This window comes from Petaurus breviceps, unplaced genomic scaffold (genome assembly GCF_028583685.1).
Source record: "Petaurus breviceps papuanus isolate PSGF00001 unplaced genomic scaffold, PetGlider_PUasm1.0 126, whole genome shotgun sequence".
Classification (NCBI taxonomy): Eukaryota; Metazoa; Chordata; class Mammalia; order Diprotodontia; family Petauridae; genus Petaurus; species Petaurus breviceps.
The window spans coordinates 316,068-333,486 of NW_027185655.1; positions in this window are offsets into that span (position 1 = coordinate 316,068).

A 17,419-nucleotide genomic window follows, 5' to 3' on the forward strand; every position below is an offset into this window, starting at 1 on the left:
CTCTCTCTCTCTCTCTCTCTCTCTCTCTCTCTCTCTCTCTCTCTCCTGACCCAGTGTATTATTTCCTCTGAGCAGATTCCCTTATTTGAAGATTTAATCATGCCTATTTGAAGAGGTATTAATTACTAACTACTAGTCCAATCAGAAAAGGTAGATTGCTGAATGAAGAAATGAACCAATAGCTAGATAAGAGAGTGAAGATTTAAGTAAAATCAAATAAAATCCACCACTGCAACAACAACAAAAAAGAATCTGGAAGGACACCTTTCTTTATTGTAGCAGCATATGAACAGGAGTCATAGAACTGAAATTTGTGAAGGGTACTCGGTCACCCAATGGAATATTTTGATCGAATCAGTGGGTGAAATTGTAACTATTGCCTATGGTTTTCAATAACTTAAATGACTTTTTGACTTCTAAAAGGATGCCCCTTTCAGACATTGACACTTCTGATGATCAAAGTGGACAGAAATAAATGCAAATATGAGTCACCACCAAAACAGCCTCAAAAACAATGCAAAGACTGCCTCAGGTGATATGTTTCATCATTTCCATAGGACTTGCTGGAGAATTTCAGAGTTAATAATAGAAGAACTCTGAACCTTAGAACTATGTTATGATTATTTGGAGAAATGCACTTTGCTTATTTTTGATTCAGCTCATGGAGATGAGAACTTGGTGACTTACTGATGTTTCTCAAGGTGACGATCCATTTCTGAACCTAGAATTAGGAGAGTAAAAGAACAAATCTCAAAGCCGAGTAAAAGCAAGGTGCCTCTGCTCCATCATGTGGTGCCAAGAACAATTGGTTGATGGAAGAGTGGCCACACCTCTCTACACTGCCATATTCTGCTAAGAATAGTCATTTATTACATGCCTATTACGTCCAGGTAAGTGCTAAGTGCTGAGAATACAAATATGAAAAAATTACTGACCTTAATGAGTTTTCATTCTAGTAAAGGAATAAAATACACAAAAGGAAACTGGAAAAGGTGGGACAGTCAGGTACACACCAAGTATGAAAGGACTCAACTTCATGTAACTGGGATGCTGTGACAGGGAAGCTTGCACAGTCCCATTCCAGGGAGCTGTGGGCAGGGACAAATCCAGCACAGTGCCCTGATAGAGAACTCCAGAGCAGTATAGCTAGACAGAAATGGCTACTTGGGGTGTGGAAGAGAAGAATATTAAAATCCCAGGCAGAACGAGAAAGACTTCTGCAAATCCTAAGCAAAAGATTTGTGCCCTTTCTGAAAGAACTTAACTTTACCTTAGAATATAACATGAGATAGACTGAGAGAAATCAAAAGTATGGGATGGAGAGGTGTGGACACATAAATTTGGCTGAAAAAATAAATAGGATTTTTAGGGTATCGCAAGCTCGGCATAAGTAAATATTAGAATGATACCTACAAAAAATAACAAGCACTCAGACTACTTTTATAGCTTCATGGCATCCAACACAAGAGAAGTGATCATCTTGTTCTGACCCTAGTGAAACTGCATCTGTTTCAATGGTACAAAGTGACCATGGTAGGGTGTCTCCCTGCTGAGCATCACCCCATCTGACCCACCCACCATATCTCCTCTCTGCATCCATCATTAGTATTTCACCTACTTCATGGCTGCCTCACCAGGTGGAAAAAATATGTTTTCTATATATTTTTATAAGCTGTATAAAATGCATTGTATGCATGAATAACTTGAATGTGAATGAATTAAAGCATGTTAAAAAGGCTGAAAAAAACTATCTCATTCATGCCCTGTTTGAAGCATATGGCATAGTAGAACACCAGATATTTTAACATGAAAATAATTAGCCAATTTAGATAGAACCAACATCTTTCAAAATATCATGTAATCTCAATATTATAGCATGGGCAATAGTTTTAGTAAACATGGGTGTGGATAAATTCATACATATATATATATATTTGCATTTATATATCTACATATACATATGTGTGTATATGTGGGTATAGGTCTATATGGGAAGAAATTATCTCCCTTGTAGATTTTATTACTCATTTAAGATAGTTGTGTAAAGGCCATTACATGACTCATGTTTTGTTCTTCTTATGTGCATACCTAAAGCTATTTCAGCAGATTTAGAGATTTTATCATGATAACCAAACCCTTTTACAGGCTAGTTTTAACCACAGTCAAAAACTTTGACCCTTGCTTCAGACCTCCACTAACATCCCCTATTTATGTTAGCATGAGCTCTATGCAAGCCATAGAGAAAAACAAAACCCGCTTGTCCATGACTTTGACCTTCAGAACCCTTTCACATTAAGCAGGCTTCCTTGGAAAGGTGTTGAACCCATTCATGTGGGTTTCTGTCTTTTTCAATGGGAGCACATAAATTAATAATAGAATCCTGGAAAGATGACTGTTTAGTCATAAGCTTCTTCATTTAAGGAGATTCCCCCTATCCTTCTGTAAGTATTACTATCAGCTATTGAGGCTTTAGTGGGCCAGATGATCATGAAAAAAAAAGCCTAGGAAATCTTAATCATTCCAAGTCATCTAAGGGAAGGGATTTGGATGGGAGTGCTGCTTTTTCCATCATCTTTTCTGACCCCAAACCAAAGATTAACAGCTACAACTACCGGACAGTCCCATGAAACAAGAACTGGAAATCATTTATCAATCGTTCTGTCTTTCTCACTTGACCTTAGCTATGCTGAATGCTGAGTAATAGGAGCTCATTAAAAAGGAAACACTCAATCACAACTTGTTTCTTTCCTCCTTAGACAAGGAAAAGGAAGGCATAGTCTCAACCCTGCCCTGATTTTCCAACTGGGAAAAAATAGCCATCCTTTCAAATAGAAGGGGAGGGGTAGTGATCTTCAGTGCATGGACTGGGAAGCAAGTAAAACTGGGTAGCAAGAATCTAAGTATGGCTTCATCATTGTGATTTGATAACTGGGACAGAATATGCCATATTTTCCTTTTCTAGTTCAGCTAAAATACCTACCTGCCTCTCTGGTGTGGATCATCAAAGAAGTTTCTGCACAGTACTTCTCATTCTTTGATGATAAATGCTCCAGGGACTATAGCATGATTAGGTATTTGTCTTAGTCAGGTTGTCCTTGTTCAACTTTTATTTCTCTGAACTACCATGAAGTTGAAACTTTCCTTTTCTCCAGTCCATGTCTTATTTGGGCAACCCTAGATACCAACAAGAATTATCTGTTGGCCATGCTTCTCAACTTTTGTTGAGTTTATGTGTCCAATTAACCTAATAAAAAGCTTCATTAGGCATTTCTATACTGGCTTTACAACTACTTAAGCTTTCCCAGTTCTATATAATACTTTATTTGAGTTCATCTTTAAACAAAATTGAAACAAGCCTTAACTAAGGAAAATTTGGTCTCTACAAAAGATAACAAGATGGCATTATTGAGCCTTTGCAAAAGGAGATCTCATCGACTAAGTGGAGAGTGTCTTAAGGAAGCACAGGGCAAGAATCATGAATTCAAGTAATGAAATGATCAACTTCTCTGTGGAGTCACTTTGGGAAGGAATTCATCATTCAGTTATTTCAGGCATGTCTGACTATTCATGACCTCATTTGGGATTTTCTTGCTAAAGATACTGGAATATTTTTGCCATTTTCTTCTCCAGTTTATTTTGCAGATGCAGAAACTAAGGCAAATAGGGTTAAGTTACTTGCTCAGTGTTATATAGCCACTAAGAATCTGAGGTTGAATTTGAACTTGGGTCTTCCTGACCAAGGCCAGGTGCTCTATCCACTATACAGTCTAATTGCCTATTAAGTAGGAATACAGCTTGGTGAAACTTCAGTATATGTATGTGTGTGTATGTATGTGTATGTACTGTGTATTATGTGTGTATGCATATGTAGTGTGTGTATACACATATATACATATGTGTATATATTGAATGAAGTTATTTTCTCCCCTATACTTTCTTTGCAGTTTTCATTTAATTTATTTAAAAAAAATTTTTTATAAATAACATTTACTTGTATATCACCAACATTTCCCAAAGTACTCTTCCCCAGAATTATTCCCTATAGTAATCAATCAATGCACTCTTGTTTTGCAATTAATATATGCCTGGAACTGTGGCAAGTGCTGGAGACACACACACACACACACACACTTATCCTCAAGGACCTTACATTTTAATAGGTGAGAAAACACATAAACAAGATACATACAGGACCAATTGGAGCCGATCTCACAGGAAAGACACTGGGGGGGGGGGTAGGTAATACCAGGAAAGTTCTATTGCAGTAGATGGGATATGAGAAGAGTCTTGAAGGAAGCCAAGGAAGCTAGAAGATAGAGGTGGGAAGGGAAAACATTCCAGCTAAGGAGTAGAGTGAGGAAGGGGAGGAAGCTAGAGAAAAATCCATGGAGTTGGGGGATGGAGTGCTCTAGGTGAGGAGCAGCAAAAAATCAATGTCTCTGCATCACAAAGTACTTGGAGGGGGGTTAGTGTAAGGAGATTAGAAAGGTAGGATGGAGACAGATTATGAAGGCCAGTCAAAACTGAACAGAAGGCTGCATATTTGATTATGGAAGTAATAGGGAATCACTGGAGTTAATTGCATAGAGGAGCGACATAGGCAGATAAGAACTTTGGCAAGAGCATTCTGGTAGTTGAGTTGGGGATAAACAGGAGAGGAGAGAGACTTGAGGCAGGGAGATCAACCAGGAAGCTCTTGCAGTGGTCCAGGGTTTACACCAGGTGATGGTCATCTTAGTGGAGAGAAGAGGGCAGAAGGAAACACACCTGAGGGATAATCCAAAGATGGAAATGAAAAGATATGGCAGTGGATGGCATATGTGGGGTAAGTGGGAAAGAAGAGACAAAGAAGATGCTAAAGTTGGAGCCTGGGTCAACCTGGAAGGATGGCAGTGCTCTCAGGAGTAATAGGGAAGCTCAGAAGTGATGAGGGTTTGGGGAAAAGATAACGAGGTCCTTTTTGGACATGTGGAGTTCAAGAAATCTATAAGAACATGAGACTGGAGCTCAAGAGAGATTAGGGATATATAGACCTGAGAATCATCTGCAAGGCATTGGTAGCTTAACCCTCAGAAGCTGATGAGTTCACCAAGTGAGATAATATAGGAAAAGAGAAACCAAGATAGCAGATTAGTAAAAAGCAATGAAGCAGATCTAAAAAATTCACCAGGCTGAAGACGGATAAGCCTAGACAAAATTGGGATGAGTCATTTGGCCAGCCCAGCTCAGCAAAGGAGCTAGTGGATACTGGGGACCGGGTTAGACCAGGAGCACTCAGCAGATTGATTAAGAGAGAACTTGTGCAGCAGGCCAAGAGGAAATCCAAGAGCTCTGGCAAGCTGGGCACACACCCCAGGACCTCCACCCTAGACTGCAACCCAGATTCAAGCAGGTTAAAGCAAGAGCGATTACCCCTCAGACTGGTGCTTGGTCCCCCTACACTCTGCAGGCCAGGAGCTGAAGCTGCCACGTGGTGCTGGCTGGCTGTGCCTGTGTCTCAGCGGCTTTTCGCCCCAGGGGTAAAAGCCACGCACTCCCACTTACTGGTCCCAAAGTCCAGACTGCACTGACCTCTCACTTTGTCCTTTGTGTCTATGTGTTGATAAATCTGGAAACGGCCCCAGCTGCTGCTGATCTGGAGTCCCTCTGGCAGGCGGCTGGTCAGGCCCGCCCTGGGGCTAAAGCCTCGGCCGTGGGGCTGGGCTCGGCTCCCAGAGCGCTGCGCTGGCCGATTCCTGCCAGGCTGTCCTTGGCGGGAGGTCAGCTTCTCTGTGTCATTTTGTGGCTTCTGCAGCTCCAAAGTTTGTTTAGAGTCCCCTTTTTACATGGATTGGGGAGGGTGGAAGCCGGAGCCGCAAGGTCGTGCTTCTACTCCGCCATCTTGGCTCCGCCCCCAATTGTATTTTTTTTTCAAAAGAAATGCACCAAGAGAACATGGAATTTAAATCTATGCTCTTTAATTACAAATAGAGTGCTTTTTTTCTCTATACACTATAGGGCTTATGCCCTTTACCAGGCAGTGTAGTTACAATGTACCAGATTCTACTTGAAATGTAGCATCATCTAAAGGAAGTCATCAGCCTTGGGCTGAAGCTACAATACTCCATGAGTAATTAGGGGGGAAAGAGACTTTCTAGGGCAGCAAATAGAATGTGTTTTGTAGTTTAGAGTTAGTGGGTTCTAGCCACCAGAAAGATCTTCTGGCCTGTGATCCTCAGGAGCTGGATCATGTCTTGGCCCAAACTATATTATATCTATCTTTCTGACCCTATGAATTTCCCAGCCAACACTGACATAATAATTCCCAACATGTTAGCCAGAGCCAGCGGAGAGATGATACCAATTGTTAAATGAAAAGAACGCCCCGCTGGACAAGTTGGAGAATTTTGTTTCAGAACTCAGAAATGTCCTTGGAGGCCCAATCAGGGCTGTAATGATTTTAAGATGGATGTCCAAATGGAGACAGGATGGAGATGAGTCATGGACTATCCCAATTTCTTCTAGACAGTGAGCTACCCTTGAGAAACATATGTACTGCAAGAGTGGTAGGCTTAATGCCAGAAGTCCCAGGTTTGAGTCCTTTCCTTTAAACCAGCTACTGGCTATGTGACCCTGGCCAATGCACTTGCTTCTTCATCCTTAGTTATACCATCCGCAAATAGGAATATCAAAATCCCTAAAAAATAAGGACACCACTTACTTCATGCATGGGGTAGTTATGAGGTAATTATTTTGAAACAGTAAGGTTGATAATAATAAATGGGAATCATTATTAGGTTGAAATAAGATCATTCTAAAGATCCAGTTAGCCAAGTAACTTTCACAGGCTTTTGAGGCTGAACTTGAGAGAAGAAAACTGTCACCAGCCTCCAGTGAACTGATTAAGCAGCATGTCTTGGCTTCTAACTCACCCTGTAAGGTGGCTAGCTGCCTAATCCAGGGTCAGCCATTAGCACAAGAGTAAGAAGAGTCTTGATTGCAAAGGTGGAGATCTATGGGTGTGGGATAGCCTCTATCAGAAATGGTTTACAAGTTGATTCTGGTTTTGCTAAACATTTTTTTTTCTTTTTTATTCTTTGTTTCAAGAAACTTGCTAATGGGTATGGTGCAGAAAGAGACATTTGGAAATAAATGTTATATAAAAACAAAAGTCATAATCAACCAAAAAAAATTAAAAGTAGGGGAGAGCCTCTTCCTTAGAGTCTGCACTATCCTTGCCAACTCAAGTTCCTTAGCAGTTGAGAGTTGGTTAACTTAGGGACCTCTAATAATATTTTGGCTTTGATAAATTTTGTAGTGAGAAATGGTGCTGCTAAACCTGAATCCATCCCATAAAAGTGAAAACAAATGACCAGTTCTTTTTTTGTCTTGGGTCATGTGACTCAGTTGATATGAGCCTTCTAAGTCAATGTTAGAGACAAATAGGAAACTCTGGTCTCACCTCTGTCCATTCTTAGTGCTTTCAGGGGAGGAGACAGAGAAGCGGGACACAGTGAAATGATAGGCCCTACACAGTCCTTGAATTGTCTGGAATGTCAAGGAGATCACCTTGAGTTCAGACTATTGAATTAAGTTCCCCCAGAATTTTCTATCATTTAGACCATAAGACTAGCAGAAGACATTGCACTAATTGTTTTACTGAAATATAGTTTTGCTATATCTACATCATGCTGCTGATTGACCAGGCTACTTAACTTACAGGAAAATGATCACAGGATAGAGCTAGGAAGGGCTTTATAAATCACTGAGGTCGACCCCCCTCATTTTACAGAAGAGTAGCTGAGAGAAGTTGACGAGTGAACCATCAGGGTCACCCAGCTAATAAGTATTTGAGACAGTATTTGAACTCATATTCGACTGATTTCAAGCCAGCATCTTACTAGTATGCAGTTCTAGGGTTAGATTTATGCTAACTCAATGTCCCTGGTGAAATCAAGTCAGGCTGGTTCTTTGTACCTACCTTTCCTGAACCTCAGCTGTTCAATGGTTCAATCATTTTTCAGTGGTGTCTGACTCTTTGTTACTCCATTTGTATTTTTCTTGGCAAAGATACTGAAGTGGTTTGCCATTTCCTTCTCCGACTCATTTTACAAATAAGGAAATTGAGACAAACAGGGTTGAGTGACTAGCCCAAGATCCCACAGTTAGGAAGTGTCTGAGGCCAGATTTAAACTCAGAAAGATGAGTTTTCCTGACTCTATCCACTGCACCACCTAGCTGTCTTTCTAAAACTACCTTTTCTAAAATTCTTATAAGAAATTAGTTCATTATCATGGTCTAAGATTTTATCAGGAATAAATCTATCATCTTCTAGATAGTAGACTATGCTCTTCATTGAAAAAAAAAAATGTAACATTTATATACTGCCTACTATGTGCCAGGCATTGTATTAAGTATTTTTAGAGATATTATTTCATTTGTTCCTCACAACAACCATGCAAAGTAGGCACTGTTATTACCCCCATTTTAAAGAAAAGAAAATTGAGCCAGGAGTCATATAACTTACCCAGGATCATACAGCTAAGTGTTTATATAGTACATGTTTGAGATCAGATTTAAACTCAGATCTTGCCAATTCTACACCTGGCGTTTTGTGCTTTCTGCCACCTAGTAGTGGAAGGGATGTTTGATCTTAGTTACTCGTGGTACATTTCTCCAGTGTTCCACAGTATCTTTTTTATATATTGATACCTCTTAGTTTTGTATCCTTTCTCCTCTCCTCTCCCAGAAAGTCATCCCTGAAACAGATTCTGCAATCTTTCAAAGATCACTAGGAGCGCTCAGGACTATAAGACTAGTTTTCTGGATCTGGTGATTTGAACTCATCAGGGGGTGCGAAATGTTCTTTTGCAATCACCTCAGTAACTTCCAATACCCTATTGATCAATATTTGTTGTATCTCATCCAATCCAAAGATGATTCTCCTTGGAAGAGAAAATATCAATGGGCATTTACCTTCTTTATTTTCACCTCTAATCCACAGAACTACTCTAAACTGTGGTCCTGATCCTTCTTTGATATTCTTCTAGATAAAATTTCAGCCTCACAAATCTGGCCTGAGACACTAATACTAGCCATGTGACCTTGGGCAAGTCACTTAACCTCAATTGCCTTACCTTCCCCCCTCCAAAAAGCCAAAAGAAAAAATTAAACCTCAGTTCCCTCTTCTTCCCTCATCTATATATGCCATTTTAAGTCCTGAGTGACTATAGATCTCTTAAGATTCTAGTCCTGGATCAAATCCCATAAAAGCCACAGTCACTTACCAAAAGTTTGCTTTGTGCCTTGAACTGTGTTAAGTACTGAATACAAAAAATAAATAAATAAATGAAAATGTAGTCCCTGTCCTCAATGTAAATCTGAATGTCTGGAAGAATGGTGATAGCCTCAACAGAAGTTCATCTTAGAATTTCTCTACCTCTTTACCTCTTATAACAAAAAATGACAAAAATAAATTGTGATTATTTTGATTAGGTTCATTATAAGCACCAAAAAGCAAGATACCAGATAACCCATGAAGTGATATTTCTTCTTGACTTTGGAGGTAAAATGAAAGTACTTGAGTCATCTTCACTATGCACCATCTTCCACTTTGTGGTAACTTCCTTATGTCTATTAATTTTATTTATAACTTTATATATATGGTTCAATTTCTCTAGTCATACCTTAGGAGACAAAGATGGAGTACCAAGTTGAATTCATATTTACAGATGTTTTAAAATTGTCCCAGGGGCACACCCTACCTTCATCCATCCCTCCCTTCATTGCCAGAACCCTGATTTGAATCTCCATTCAACCCAACTTACTATTGTTTTTTTTTCCCTTGTTTCTCTTTTCAAAATTCTGACCTTGCCATCTTTATGCTAACTCTCTAATTCAACTTGATCACCATAGTCATCATCTAGAGCAGGAATTTCTATAGAGGAGGAATCACCATCCCTGCCACAATCTGTACCAACTCCCAACCAGTTAACTATATCATTACCACAAGAGATAACCCCCACAGTGTCTTCCCCCAGGCCCAAAATATGAGCATTGTTTCCAGCCTACCCAACATTCATTGTCTATGGTAGGTAATTAAATCAGCAAAATCCCCACCCTACCTCTAAGTTTTCTTTATCCACAGCTGCTTGGAAAGACTTGGAAAAGAAAGTACTCACCACCAAAGTCTTCAGGAGTATCAAATGGTGAAATGTCAGAAACAGAAATGAAAGAAGTATCATTATCATGGACATTGCCATTGTACCATAAGAATCAGAGGTCTTTTCCAGATGAATTTCCGTAATTCTGTGACTTTTGTTTCTGTGTTTTTATTTGCTTTGTTTTTCCAAAGCGTATAGTGGGGAACCTGTGGCCTCAAGACCACATGTAGTATTCTAGGTCCTCAAGTGTGACCCTTTGACTGAACCCAAATTTCAATGTAAAACTTGGATTCAGTCAAAAGACCACACCCAAGAACCTAGAAGGCCACATGTGGCTTCCATTACACAGGTTCCTCATCCCTAGTAGTATATAATAGCTACCTAAAAATTCTAGTTGACTGACTTGCAACTGAAATCTGTATCTTTGGTGCTTAGCACAAATAAATCACTTAATTTTTTTTTCATTCATTTCTATCCATTATGTACCTCTTAGTACCTAAAAGGGAATGTTTTCCTTTATGAGGGAGGTGCCATAAACCTTGTTGCCTCTCTCCTCCTAAGGCAAATGTCACTGACATAACCTGAAGTCAATAAAAAGAAATCAATCTACCAAAATCCCCTGTGCATAAGAAGTAATAGTAGTCAGATGAGCTGATTCTAAAGGAGTAAATGGGACAAAAATTATTCATTTCAGTTCCTCAGTTTTCAGAGTGGAAAACTCATCATGCAATGTTTCATTGGCACTATATAAAGGCTTTGGAAAGAGTACAAATGTATTTAATTCCATCTGAAGTTTCCTTGCTGAACCTCCATGATATAGGATCTTGGATGGTTAAATTTATCTTTGCCTATTGCCAGTTTCCTCCATCAATTCTTGTCTGCTGCTTTAAATTTTACCAAATCTTTGGATTTGAAATCTGGTGAGGGTCTTATAAAATGTATTACATGAATCTCTTACAGATTTGTGATTTTTTTTAAAGAAATGTTTAAAACCTGGCCAGAAAAACCTGGGTTTCTGGGAATTGAGTGAACAACTGTGTGGTGTTGGCATCCCACTGAGAACCATGCTGAGCTAATTCTTGCTTCTGAGACATTTGTAACTCTCTAGTTCCATAGCACAAAACAAACCTGAGTCATTTGGCTCCAGAGTTGTTTTCAGAGTATAACTGTTGAGGTCATCCCTTCTTCTCCATTTTTTTTTTGCCCAAGAAGAGACAGAACTAAAGATTAAATATCAAACCTTTTAAGGAAGGCTCCCAAAATGCTGTTAGTGAGTAAAATTAAGCCAGTCAAAAATCAAGTGCCTACTATGTGCCAGGTACTGGGGATTCTCTAAGAATTTACATTCTAATATGGGTCATAAAAAGTGTACACAGGCACACACACACAAATAAAGGATAAATAAAAGACAGAAAGAAAAAGAAACACAAAGAAAGGAAATATAAGGTACCGTGTTTCCCCGATAATAAGACCTATCCCAAAAATAAGCCCTCCCCTTACTGTGTAAGATTCCTCTAAAATAAGCCCTCCCCCGAAAATAAGCCCTATTGAGATTGCTACTGTAGTGAAGGTGATCCCCTGCGCTACACGCTACATTATGGTACCCTCTGTATGTACCGTCCCCCCCTCCCCCCCGGGTGAAACACACGCCGCGCTCCGAGCTGCATCCAATCAGAGCTGCAGCAGTGAGCGTGTCATCCTGTTCTTCCCCAGTGATTTGCTTGCTGGCGCCATTGAGAGCAGTGCCGCGGAGGAGAGCTGAGGCAGGACAACATAAAAACCTGGTATGTAAGCGGGAGTGAGGGGGCATGATGGAGGATAAAAAGGGCATGATGGAGGAAAAAAGAAGAACTCAGGGGGCATGATGGGCATGACAGAATTCAGGGTATGGACACTTATGACGATGTTGTTGAAGAAGATGACATGATCATTATTGAATAAAGGTACATTTTTTTGTTCACATTTACCTGTTTATTAAAATTGCTGTCAATGTTCATTAAAATAAGCCCTCCCCTGAAAATAAGCCCTCTGGTGTTTTTCTGTCCCCAAAAAAATAATAAGACAGCGTCTTATTATCGGGGAAACACGGTAGTATGAGAAAGAGGACACAAGCATTAGTGAGTACCAGGAAGACTTCCTGGAAAAGGTAATGCTTGAGTTGTGTTTTGAAAAACAGAGGAGTTTTATCAGGAGGTAGTATATTTTAGGCATGGAGTATAGCCAGTGAAAAGACAGGGAAATGGAACTTGGAGTGCCGTGTGTAAGGAACAGACATAATCAAAATTAGCAAGTACATTTCTATTCCTATGACTCTTACATAGCAGACTTATTTTTTTAATTTCTCCCCATTCTTCAAATTGAGTTCATTTATGTATATAAACCCTCTTTAGTTTATCTACACATTCAGGATCATGTGAAATATGACAGCTTATGTATAAAATATGCCTTGCATTTCAGATATCACTAGTAGGCTCAGTCATCATGGGGATGTTGGAAGATTTAGAAGAGATTGTGAGTCAACAGTATAAAAGTGAAAATGATTTTATTGTGTTAATTTTGGCCTTTGGGATATTTCATCCCTTCATTTGGAATGACCCTTTTCCATATCTACTCAGTAGTCCATTTGGAGGGCATACCTGCATCTTCTCAGGATTCCCTAATAGTACTATGAGGAAAACCAAGTTGACATTATTAATAATCTCATGTTTATATGAGTCTTAATTCCACCTGAAGTTTCTTGCTGCAATATAGGATCTTTTTCCATAGGACAGTATCTTTATAGTTGGAAGAGAAATTATGGACGATCTAGCAATTTCTAGTCTAATCTCCTCATTTCACAAATGAGAAAACAAGGTTAAGTGACTTTCCCTAGGTTAGAAGGTAATCAGTAGAAGAAGTATGATTTGAACAGAAGCCTGCTGACTCCAAATCAGGCTTTCTACACCATGGAACTGCTTTCTTCAAAGGTGATTTTCTCACAACAATAAGGAAAATAGGTAATACCAATATCACCCCATTTTAATAAAGAAGAAATTTGGACTCAGAGAGGTGAAACAATATAGCAGAAAGAGAACTAACTTTGATAGTCAGAGGACCTAAAAGATTCTTGATGATTCATAACTTGGATTATGGATTTATATTCACTATCATTAATACTGAACCTTACTTTGAGTAGATATTGTGAATGATAGTAATAGGTAACTGTTATAATACTTGACTAATCAGATGAAGACATCATGATTACCATCCAGAACACAAAGATAAGCTTATAGAATCTTTTAAGGAATGTTTAAAGTTAAAAAATACACAATGAGATATTTAATACTCAGTGCTTTTTTTAAAAAAACAATCGTTAAACTGAATGATAAATGATTTTCTGCTTCTTTGTTAATGGTAAAAAATAAAACAAACTTCTCTTTGGATGAAGATGTGTTCTTCTTGCCTTGATTAAAAAATGTCTAAAGTAATATAGAGTGCAGAAAACAATATGGCGACAAACCAATGCCACTGCTTTGTCAGCAAAATACTGTTGGATGATACATAGATAACAGGGTTGAATATTTAAAGAAGGAAGCTTTGGAACAAATTACAAAGTATGGGAGGTTTGCTACATAGTTGGATAAAAGTGCAGATGTTTCTAAAGTGTCTTAGCTTATGGTATTTGAAAGATTCTGTTTCAATAATGAAATACATGAAGAGCTATTTATGCATGAGCCACTAAAGGAAAACTATATTGGAGAAGATATATCCTTAATAGTAAATGACTTCTTTAATAAAAATAATGTTTTATGGGGGAAAAACTGTGTAAGTATAGCCACTGAAGGAGCAGCTGTTTTGACTAGAATAAAAAGGGATTACAGGATAAGGTTACAGAGATGGTACCACACGTGAAACTGATTCTCTGCCTTATTCCTTAAGCAAGCCATTTCTGCAAAGAAATCAGAGTGAATGGAACAGAATGTCATGGTTGTGGTTAATGTTTTGAAAAGCAAGAATTTTAAATGTTAGAATCTTTATAATACTTTGAAATAAGATGGGGAAAGGCCATGAAAACTTTTTTTCTTACAGAAATTAGCTGGCTATCTCATAGAAAAGGGCTTAAAAGAGATGTCAATGTTAAAGGCAAAGTGTATACAAATGTGAAAGATGAAGAGATGAAACTTGTTTCTGAGCTAGTCCAAAAAGTGTGTAACACAGAGAGAGAGAGTTTGGTGTGGAAATATATTTGACTTTACAGGGAAACAGATAGGAAAAGGTGTGAGGAAAGGTTAAAAGGAAAGAAGGAAAGTGTAAAAACATGTGACTGTGTCATAGGGAAGAAAATGGAACAGGAGAGGGAGCAGAAGCTAAGTGTGTCAAGTATAGAATATTGGTGCTAGGCATACTCCTATCCCACTGAGCACTTTCTTCTTTATAAGAAAGGGACATAGTACAAAAAGAGGGGAAAATATAAGAGAATAAGATGGAAGGGGATATACCATTAATGAGCATAACTGTGAGTGTAAAAGTTATGAACTTACCCATAAAATGGAAATGATTAGCAGAATGAATTATAAAGAAGAATCCAACAATGTTATTTACAAGAAAAATTATTCAACTATAAAGGTATTAAAATAATTGACTGGAGCAAAATTAGTTTACTAGCAGAAATGAGAAAGAATTTGGAAATGGAAATGAACTAAGAGAAACATAAAAAGGGACACTTTTGTATAATTGAAAGGAAATATAAATGGATAAAAATGTCTTCTCAAAACTTCAATAAACTTAAGGGTCAAAGATGAAAATTAAAATGACAGAGGGTTTGTGGGTGGGTTTTGTCTATTTTAATGGTCTTATGAGAAGCCAAAAATAAAAGGGAAGAGGACTGTAGTGGGGAGAAAAAGAGGAATAAAGACAGGGAAATCATAATTTATTGTTATTCAATTGTATCTAATATGTTGTGACCCCATGGACCATAGCATGCCATGCTCTTCTATCATCCACTATCTTCCAAAGTCTATCCAAGCTCATGTTCATTTCTTGGATAACACTATCTGTTCATCTCATCCTCTGACATCACCTTTTCCTTTTACCTTCAATCTTTCCCAACATTAGGATATGTTCCAATGAGTTTTATCTTCTCATTATATGACCAAAACATTTGTTTCAGCTTCACTATTTCACCTTCCTATGAATAGCATCAGTTAATTTCTTTAAATACTGATTGATTGATTGATTCCCTTGATGTCCAAGGTACTCTCAAAAGTGCTCTCCAGTGCCACAATTCAAAAGTGTCAATGCTGCAGTGCTCTGCTTTCTTTGTAGTACAACTCATAGCCATGAGTTGCAACTGAAAAAAACAACAGTGTGAACTATGCAGACTTTCGTCATCATGCCAATACCTCTAGTTTTTAGTATGCTATCCATATTTGCTATCTCTTTCTTTACAAGGGTCAAACATTTAAATTTCATGGATTCAGTTACCATTTACAGTGATCCTTGAACCCAGTGAAACTTGACACTGTTTTCATTTCTTCTCCCTCTATTTTCCAAGAATTGATGAGATCATTTGCCATATTATTTTGATGTAGTTTCAAGCCAGCTTTTTCATTCTCTTCTTTCACCCTCATCAAGAGGCTTCTTAATTATTCTTCACTTTCTGCCATCAGAGTGGTATCAGCTGCATATTTGAGATTGTTCATATTTTTCCTGGCAATTTTAATTCTGGCTTTTCATTCATCCAGCCTAGCATTTCTCGTGATGTACTCTGCATATAAGTTAAATAAATAAGGAGATGATATACAGCTTTGCACTCCCTTTCCATTTATAAATCAATCAGTTTTTCCATATTTAAATTCTAATTGATGATTCTTGACCCAAATACAAGTTCCTCAGGAGACAAGTAAGGTGAACTGATCTTCCCATTTTTTGAGGACTTACCACATTGTGTTGTGAGCCATACAGTTAAAGGCTTTAGTGTAGTCGATAAAGCATAAGGAGATGTCTTTCAGTAACTCTTTTGCTGTCTCTATAATCTAATAAATATTGGCAATTTGGTCTTTAGTTCCTCTGCCTCTTTGAAAACCAACCTGTTCTGAGGCAGGGCCAAGATTACAGAGAAAAGCCAGGAACTTGCATGGGCTCTTCCAAATTCCCCTCCAAATAATTTTAAATAGCACCTCAAAACAAATTCTGGAGTGGCAGAACCCACAAAAGGACAGGATGAAACAATTTTTTCAGCCCAAGAAAACTTAGAAGATCAGCAGGAAAGGTCTATCATACTGAGGTAAGAGTACCATTGAACTCAGACCATATCAGCACAGGCTGAGCCCCAGTAAGCCAGCAGCAGGCCTTTGGGGTAACTAAATCAGTAACAGCAGTGAAAACTTCCAAAGCTGATAGCCCACAGGTGTTAAGAGAGACAATGAGTAAGTGCAAGATTCTGTTGCACTGCCTGTACTCTGATTTGAGTTATAGCCCTGGGTGTAGTCCCAAGGCAAAGAGGATCACTAGTTACATCAGAGCTTGTGGTCACAGGGGATGGAATCCTGGTCACAGTTCCAGGGTGGGAAAGAATGCTTATGGTCACTCATAGACAAGAATACAGGCCAGGAGAGTAGTAAACACACTTGTCAGTAGATAATAACAACTTGGAAGAACTTGAAACTTACAGACTCCTGACAACTAGCTCTAAAAAAAGTTGCACAAAACCTAAAGTTTGGCATAGTGATCCCTCTATCCTGACAGTAGAACCCAACTATAACATCAAGATAAAATCAATAAACAGGCTGAGAAAAAATGAGCAAATAATGGCAACAATGACAAAAAAACCTGACCATAGAAAGTTACTATAGTGACTGGGAAGATCAAAACACAAACTCAGAAGAAGACAGCAAAATCAAAACTGCTACAAAGCCTAAAAGAAAATTGTGAGTTGGTCTCAGACCCCAAAAAACTTCCTGGATGAGCTCAAAAAAAGGATTTTAAAATTAAGTGAAAGTAGAGTGAAAATAGGGGAAAGAAATTATAGTGATGCAAGAACATCATGATAAAGGTATCAATGTCTTGATAAAGAAGGCACAAAAAATACTGAAGAAAATTGCACCTTAAAAAACAGAATAGGCCAAATGACAAAAGAGAAACAAAAATCCAGTGGAGAGAAAGATGCCTTAAAAAGCAAAATAGGTCAAATGGAAAAGGAATCATAAAAATTGATTGAAGAAATCCCTCAAAAATTATAATTGGGCAAGTGAAAGCTAATGACTACACAACATATCAAGAAACAATTAAGCAAAAGA